The sequence below is a fragment of the Leuresthes tenuis genome, unplaced genomic scaffold, assembly GCF_036924035.1.
Source record: "Leuresthes tenuis unplaced genomic scaffold, fLeuTen1.0.hap1 SCAF_6, whole genome shotgun sequence".
Taxonomy (NCBI): domain Eukaryota; kingdom Metazoa; phylum Chordata; class Actinopteri; order Atheriniformes; family Atherinopsidae; genus Leuresthes; species Leuresthes tenuis.
Genome location: NW_027325360.1, coordinates 9,522,058 through 9,531,798, shown reverse-complemented (window position 1 = coordinate 9,531,798; position 9,741 = coordinate 9,522,058).

Below are 9,741 nucleotides of genomic sequence, written 5' to 3'. Positions count from 1 at the left end.
AGCAACAGCTGCTTGGATAAGAAGGGATTAGAGAGAGGTTAGAGATCAAAGTGTAGGACTGCAAAGGTTTGCCCCACATCCTGCAGTAGTGTCATTAACAGAGGAAATGTGACACAAAAAATGTCTTTTGTTGGTTATACTAGTTGTTAAGCTCAACAGAAACAAAAAAGGCATCATACTTGAACTGAATGCTTGTTAGAATAACAATATTAGACACAGTGATGATGTGGATTTCTGAATTTTGTATCAACAACTGTTATCATTTTTACCAACAGAAAACTTTGTAACTATGTCAAAGACTTTCTAGATGAGGAAATAACTGAAGACTGACTCTAGATGACTTATCATCCCTACCTCCATCAGAAACCAAACAAAAACTGATTCAACAAGAGTTCAATCAGAAGAGCATCCCGTAGACACATGAAAGCATCAAATGCAACAGTTATTAAGAGAAAATATATCAAGAATACCTCAACATACCTCACATTAACGTTGTTAAATACAATCTGCATGACTGTTAAGATAACAGCACTAATAACATTAACTGCCATTATTTTTTACTACAAGAAATGTTTGGGCTCGCAAATGATCAGTGACAGGTTGATGATGTGAGGGCACCTGCAGTAGATAACACATTCCTTTAAATGATCAGCAAGTACACAAAATCAATCACAAGTACTTTCTAATGTGTGGCAGCACAGTGATGTCATGACATTAATCAAATACAGCAATGCATTTTTAAAATTGTGGCTTTTTAAAAAAAAAATGAGTAAATAATTTAAAAAAGGTTGTATTTTTGCAAAATAGCAAAAAGCATCTGAAAAGTCATTTTAAGCATCATAACTTCAGTTCAGCTCAATTAAAAATCTGTTTTATCTTTCAAATCAAAACTCAAGTAATTTAAAGCTGCTTCACAAAGTAGGATCATGGCCATACAGTATTACAGAGAAAAGCAACAAATACCACATCAGTGAGCTCAGGATTATTATTTTTGTATATAGTTGTTTAGTCAGTAAAATGTTGGCAAAATGTAAAAGAATTCCAATCATAGTGTTTCAAAAGTCAACAACTAAAACAAAGTAACAATGAGAGTCATGACACAAAATGAAATGAAAGGGGAACATGTCAAAATTAAAGTTCTTGGCAGAAAGAAAGTAAATAAGTTGGCATTTTAAATCTGAGTAAATCAAAGAAGCATCAAGCCATTTATGTCCAAAGATTCTGCAGGTTACCCTCCTCACTGCTAAGCCACGTTGTGCCATCATGTTGCTGCAGCAGCTCAGAGAGGACAGAACAGCGAGTCTACAGCAGATGTTTTGTGTTTTTCATTGACCAAACGTTAAAAGTAATGTGCTTCCATTTTGTGCTGCTAGGTGTCACTGCATCCAACACATAATTTATTTTCTAAAATTCTGTTGGAAAACTTGAAACAATTCATCCGTCTCCTAAAATTCAAATAACCAATAGTCCAAAACTCAAAGTCACAATAAGTTTACTGTGATTTAAACCAATAAAAGCAACATATTCTCATATTTTTAACACGTTAACCATTGAATGAATTCTTAGAGCCTTAAATCTTACACATCCTCAGTTTAAAAACCTAAAAAAATATGCATTATTTGGACCGGCAGATTTTTCTCTCTTCTCCTTTCAGTTGACGTTTCCTCTGTGTTTGACTTATCGGTTTTTCTCTGTGAGTCAGTGTGCTGTTGTCACTCTTTTCATGGAGTCTTGCATCAAAATGTGAAATTTGTGCAAGTTTGTTCTTTCTGAGACTTCATAGTTATAAACAAACGATGAAATGAGAGAGTACACTAACTAATGCAACCAACTGTTGCTGGTGCCTTAGCTGTAGAAGCATTTGAAGTGATGTCTTGAGTGCAGTGATGATATTTTGTTTCAAATCCAGCTGCCTATGATGCATCAAGGTCCTTTCTGTTCTCTGGACGGAGAACTCGTGATTTTAATCATGTCTGTACTCGAATTGTTGCTGTGAAGTTTGGAATAGTTATTGCTTTACAGGACTAGCTTGGGGATTTGGTAAATTTGCTGATAAAATAGACTCAAAGCTTCCTTACTTGGTTAAAAACTGTAGCTAGAGATAGATATTGCAAGATATGGCATTGTTGAATATTATTTATCACAAGAGACATAAATCAGTGTGAATGTGAAGTTTATGGTTTGTTTTTCTTTCTGCCTGCTGAACGCTCCATACATTTCAGTCAAATCTGTAGCATTAATTTCTACATGTTTCAGCATGAATTGCGAGATTACCTTTTAAAAAAATCTTTTGTGGGTTTTCAACTATAATATTTCTATTAAGATTGTTTTCAGTTACTTTTATTGTTGTGATATTTACAAAACAAGGCATCATCAAAGAATGCAAACGGGACTAATTTAAAAAAGAAAAAACAACACAGTTTACGTTGTTTGACAAAGTCCCGTAGGTAATGCCTTACTTTACTTTATTTTTCATTTCCTTTTCATGCGAATATGTAACTATATAATTAGATCATTTACTAGTACAAGTACTTTGAGACGCACATGGTTTAATTAAAGCAATCTTTCTACACGGGTAATAGCTCTTCATTAATTTTCATTAATCAAATTATTCAATTATTCCAAACGTTTCACACAACTCACAGCTGTGAATAATGAATCAATCCAGCACTTATTTTCTTATTTCGCTACTTGACCCAGCTACTCCCCTTTTTTCTTAGGGGCAAACTAGCAGCTCCTGAAAAACTTTCGGCAGGAAATCAAAATGCCTGAATTTTCTGTTAAAAGTGTCAGAAACGCTGCAGGTGACGTAAAGCAGCAGAAACTGAGGCAGCTAGAAGGCAGCAGCTTCCTGGAGTGGAAAGCCCTAAAATATTAAGTAATTCTTTTGTATTACTTGTGTTATGAAATCTCCCAAAGCAGGGACAAATTAAGATTTTGTGAGTCCTTAAAGATGCCTGCACATATCTGATATTAAATTCATATATATTTACATGATTAAAATCCAAAATTTAAAATTTTTAAATAACACTAAACGTCTGCATCTAAACATCTGCTTCAGGAAAATGAAATACTTAATAATATTATAATTGCCTTTTTCTTTCTGCAGTCAAGTCCGTTTTTATAGTCACCAGCAGGGGGCGCAGCTAATAAGCTGGTTTAACATTTTCACACATCTTTCTCAGAATTGATGAAACCAAGAGCTCACTGAGTTTAAACATAACTAACAGAGGAGATTACTGTGGGTAATTACATCATGAATGACAACAGATAACAATTAATGATGTAAAAGTAAGCAGAGAGTTTAGACCTAAGCGAACGTCTCTGAGGTTGAGCAGCAGTAAAGTTCATTGATTTTTCGCTGCATTATCTTCCCCAGATTTTGATATCCAGACAGGTGGTTGTCATGCAGAACATCATCCTCCAGGTGCATGGACAGTAAAACCGGTCCAGAGCTGTGTGCACTCTGAACATACTGGAATTCTGAATCATTTCACAAACCAATGTTTACATTCAGTCAACTTTTACCTGGAGGAGGAGTGTTTGTTCTGCCACTGAGCTCTTTACTATTGGGGCAATTATGTGGGAAGATTAGTACCAGTGTTGAAAAATAGGTCCTTAAATACAGATTGCCCATTTGTTGTTGTGAATTATTTGGAAATTAAATACATTTGATTTACGTTTTGAGGATTTGGTTGTAATGAGAATAGATTAAAGATATTTTCATTTAGCAACACTGTTTAGCCATTACAGAACACATATATCTGTGAGGGCAATAAAGATCATATAGATCTACATATACATAGATTTATATGATTAAAAACCACATACATGTACCTCAGGAAAAAGAGCAGTCGTCTGCCAATCAGAAGGTCGGCAATTCGACACCTGGCCTCTCCCGGCCACGTGTCAGAGCGTCCTTGGGCAAAACACTGAACCACACATTGCCTACGATGCTTAGAATGTATGAATGTGTATGATAGAAGAAAAAAGTACTGTGTAGTAGTCTGTTAAACTGTATATAGTTGTATAAACAATATGCTGTGTGAGCATGGCATGTACAGCCTGTGGCATGCAGTGTAAAAGCACTGAGTGGTCATCTATAAATGCTATAAACTCCGACAAGTGCTATAAATCTGTTGTTCAATGGAAATGCATATCAAATACTGAAGTTGACAAGCTTAATTGTTCCAAAAGTTACATACAGAAATATACTAAGTTGACACAGAGGCAAAAAAAAGACTGAAAAAGTTGTGAAATGCTAAAAAAAAAAGAAAAGATTTAATAGGTTAATTGGCGGCAGGTGAAAAAAATATGGCACTGTGGCCCAAAAATCGTTGAGCAGCTGAAGTCCTGCACCAAGCAATAATGGGAAAATATTTGTTCACTTACAGAACAACTACAACTGGTCTCCTCTGTTCCCAAACCAGCCCACTGTCACAAGAAAATGTGATATAAGTAACATGTTACACTGACTGTCGTTTGTGTAACCAAGTATATATTGATTTTATCTCTGACATTCAGCATTTATCTATTGATTTCTGAGTCTAACAATATATTCCAGACCTTTATCTGTAAAAATAATGTGCAACTCAGAGTGCAACACCACTTTTGACCACTACTTCACTCGTTAATAAATCGTATTTGAACATTTTTGTAGTTATGCAGTGTCCCATGCTTGATGTATTGCCAAAAATGAGACATTTTACACTAGGCAAATTCAGGTCTGTGATGATTTAAGAGCCCTGAAAGTGTAGTAATTTTAGCTTTTTAAACTGCCGTGAATCACACTATGATCCAACATAGTTATAATTCATTCTGGAGTTAGACTGCACGGACTAAATACTCAGAGTATGCATGGTTAAAATAACAACAATGAAATCAGAAGAACTGAGGTGGTTAGATTAGATCAAATATAAAAAATTTAAGTTGATTTGAGAAATTGAACACTTATGATGCAATGTTTCATCATATGTTGAAAAATGGATCTTGATTGTAGGGACTACAGTTGGTCTCTGTAGAGTATTTCCTTGTAATCACCAACTTGAACATGTGCTGCCACCTCATCCCCCAATGCAGCTCTCACATGCTGGTGACAAGTGAGACAAAGAAGATGGCAGTTAGAGCCAGTTTTCCTGTGTAATGTTTACTGTCTGCAGGTGGTCTTAACAGCTGAAGAGCTGCTGGAGCTTTGTCTTAATGAACAAATGCGAATGTGCCAAAGGGAGTATGTGAAAGCACAGGCTGATGTTATGTATGACTAAAATGGGATATGTGTACTTTTAAAGGTCCAAAGTGTACTTTTAAGTAACATTAAAAAGGGTAAGAGATCAAATTGTTCTATCATATAATCGGCATCTGTGACTTATTAATTAAACTGCCAGCTTGCACATAAATTATTCTTCAACATATAAACCACACTAAAACAGTGTTATAGAATTATTCCTTTCCAGGTTGTCACGACTAAATGAAAGAACAAAAAATCAGTTGCACAAACATTTATATAGAGGAGTCAGTGCTCATGAGAAGCCTCTTAGAAATGCAAGCAGTTATTTGGAATCTCTTTCTAGAACTTGAATTTTAGCAATAATTCAACCCTTAATAAAGAAAATCCATGAAGACAAAAGGAGTGTGATTAAAAAAAAAAACAGGTATCTGAGGAGTCAGACTTAAATGACACCTCAACTGTTGTAAATCCCCTGCAAGAATTATGAAAAAATGTCTAAAATTCCCTGGTTTAAGCCTTTCAACTGACAGTATTTTCTGCTTTTTTTTTTTTAAATTATAATAAACTGAGGAATTGGGTGTTTTGCATAATTTTTGATGGCATGACACTAGATGCTAGGAAACATGGAGCAGACAAAGACCCCACATCCCATTTCGCCTACATTAAATCTGTTTGAGCTTATTTATGGTTGTTATGTGTCTCCACTTGGATTTTTGGAGCTCTTTGAAGATCACTTTGAATTTATTTTTATTTCTATTGTCGGTATGTTTCTCTATCTTCATGGGTTTTTTCTTATCTGGTCCGTTTCTCTGTCTGCAGCCATTTTCTCTATACAGTTTTTTGTGTCTCTGTAGTCTTTTTTTGTCTGTTCAGTGTCTATTTTGTTGTTTTGGTTTTTAAACTGCATTCATATTATTTAGATTTTGTGTTTCCTCACAGTGGTTTTGAGTCACTCTGTGTCACTCTGTTCTCTTTACAGTTTGATTCATTTTCCGATGAGAAATTAAAAAAATGTACTTCAAACAGGCTCAGAAAGCCTGTACCTTTTCCCAACAGACACACAATACTTCCATCTCTGGATGGATCTCATTTTAAGATTTGGTAAGAGACTTTTTATTCAAATTTCCCTATTTTACATTGACTAATAGTTGAAACAATATTAAAAGATTTGCACCATACTTCCAATTCTAATTTGTATCAGAGGTTTTCCACATTAAATGTTACATTAAGGGGTACATTAAAAGACACAGGCAGTTTTTTTCTGGTAGGGTGCAAGAAATGTGTTCATTTGCATACAGAGCAAGGAAAAGATAGTCCATAAAAAGTGGACACACATTTTTCAGGAGCTTTAAAGAGTCACAATTCTGCCATTTTTTATCAAAGAAATTAATTGTTTTATCCTGATGAGGAATTTGATAAAGGCATGGACATGTTTAATAGCCTCTGTACACCGTGTCTCCATCAGGGAGCACAAAGAGAGTTACAGGGCTAGAATGGATTAACCTTTAAACAGTACAGCCTGTAACAAACTTTTAATTTAGCTCTTTTTTTTTTTTTTTTTTTAGTAAATTCTTGTTTTACTGTCAACACGCCTTGTTGTCCTGTACAAATTATAGCAAACTTTTCTTAGAAACTGAAACAGAACTAAATAATTTTTTTTACTATTTATAACTCAGTATGAGCTTTTTACTGTGTAGAACATTAAGTCTGATATTTACTTCCATTTTACGAGATGCTGAACATGATCAATAATTACCTTGAAGTAACCCCAGTGCTGTTGAAGATCAACTGAGTCCTAAAACTCGTGCATATTTGACAGTAATTTGCAGAGTGAAGGAGAAAATGTGTCTGTGCTGATGCCCACAGACCCTGAAATGATCACCTTGAGGGCGGAAACAGATTATGTGAGTTCTTGGAAGCGCTCAGACAGAAAGAACTGCACCGAGGCTAACAGACAGCATAATAAAGACAAGGCTGCTGCTGTATACACATCATGTTCTCATAGATTTGTGGATTTATGTTTGATACGGTTCGAGATGAGCAATAGTAACGTGTGACCTTCTACACTCCCTGAAAACCTGCCTGAACTTTCTCCTTATGCCGTGAGCTTTACAGTCAAAACAGTGATTGAAATCAAAAAGTCATGTTTTTTTCCCAAACATAACTTGTTTCTGTAAGGTTTGTCCCTGATGTCACTGGATGGTTAGGCCAAGGCCTATTTAATTTGTTAGGGGAAAATAACACTTTGTCAAACAACTCAATGACGTTTTAAAACAACTGGCCTTCAGGTTAAATGCACGGGCCATTTGTTGGGTAAAAAAGGTATTATCTGCAGTAGTTGGGGAGCTGGAGAAGTTATTCAAACATAAGTCTCATGGATGGTGCTGCAGAATGAAACGGTCAATGGTTTGATATGGTAGAATAGATCATTTTCATCAAAGTTTCCTAACTTAAATGTAATGGTGTAAAAAGTATAGTGTTTACCTCAAATACGTAAATACACAGTCAGGTGAAAAAAATAAGGTTTATTTTATCACGGCATTTAAAAAAAAATTAAAACAGTAATAACCTGTCTTTACTAGGTCCTAAAAATAGGTCAATACAACATGTGATAACACGGCATATGTCATTTATTTATAATAACCAAAATATGGAAGCAGTGAGTGAAAAACTATGTGCATTTTTATTGCTTCCCTTATTAAAGTTGATCATGACCAGATCTAGAAAAGCAGAGGTTCTGTGTTGCTGTGTGCTAACAAAATATCAATGAGGAAAGTCACCAGAAATTATCCTAGAGACACATTGATCTGGGAAGGGTTGAAAGTGGAACTGAAAAACATTCTTGACAGTTGCCAATCTTTGCAGAAGAGGATGTCCTCGTCAATTCACCCTAAGGTCAGACCGAGCCTTAGTTAGCATGTCTAATGTTTAAGTTTATGACAGTAGAGTTAGAAAAAGACACAGCAAGTATGGCTTGTTAGGAGCGGTTACAGAAGAAAGACTCTTCTCTCTAAATAGAACAAGGTGGGCAGCATGGCTTAAGCTGCATCTAAACAAACCACAAGACTTCTGCAACAGTGTGCCTTAGACAGATGAGATCGAAGTGGAGATGTTTGGTCATAACGCACTGCAACATATTTGGAGAAAAGAAAAAACAGCATAACACTTCATACCAACTGTCAAGCACGGTGGTGAAGGAGGAACGATTTGGACCTGAACACTTTACAGTAGTTGAGTCCATCATGAACTGTAGGTATCCTAAACGATCCTAAACACAGCAGCAAATCTGCAACACAATGACTGAAAAAGAAGAGAATCAAGGAGATGAAGTGGCGTAGCCAAAGTCCAGACCTCAGACGGTCTTCTAGCCAATATGACCCCATAGGCCGTTTGTTCATGCAGACCAGAGATAAAGACGTTTTTTAACACAGTTTTGTTGCAATATCAGTGTAATTCAGATGTGACGTAATCAGTTACTCACACCCTGCTTCTGCATTTTAGCTTAGAGTTTGTTAAATGAATAATGACAGGGTAAAATGTATCATGTGTTGTTCATCCGATGTTGTAATAACCAAATTCTGAGAACTGTTAGACAAGATTGTTTTTTTATTCAACTTTTTTCTTTCTTATCATGTCTTGATGTGTAATTTAGAACAGCAAGATGGTTACTCTTTTTTGCCCAAGTTTTAAGTAGTGAGCCTAATAAAAAAAAACTGCAGTTTAGCTGCAGCCTGAATTTCACATACTTTGGAACTTTTGTTCCAACTGTGCTGGCATGTCATCGGTAAATCAACATGAAGAAGTTGTTGAAAAATGTTGCAAACAAAGGCACAAAAATAGCAAAAATATATTACAATTCTTACTTGAATTTATATTTTTTATCTTATGTTGGGGGAAAAAAGACAGTTTGAAGCTGTAATGAAAAATATTGTGAAATATGGCATATTTACTTGCTCTTGTACAGTTACAGGTTAGCTTAGCCAGTTAGCATAACATAAATTAGCAATGCTAACCATACTCTAATACATTTTCACAGATAAATGATTCTAGGAGTATAAATTTGGTCTTGTATACTAAACAGTCAAGAGTGATTTGATCTATGTTTAAGATTAATGCATTAAGGTTATAACTGAAACATCTGCATCTCTCTTCCCTTTAGTTCTACTTACATCTTAATTTTCTTCATGTTATATTATTCATTGAGATGCTTTAACGTGTGCTCATAAAAGTCCATAGCCAGCCTATCAATGACGCTAATCTAAACCCTGCCTGGGAAACTATCCCTTCCTTGTCAATCCTCCAACAAAGGTATTGACTAATTGTCTCAGCTCTACTTTATTAAACTTCCGAGCAGTTTGATTTATTATGAAGTATTATTTTTTGCGGATCTACTGCAAAAGACTTCCATTTTGAATTTTTAAAAAATCATGTCAAATTGAGCAGGGAGCATGAAAGGCAGAGTTTGAAATCTTTTAGTTTAAAAAAAATGTCTCGATTTAAATTCACATCCAAGA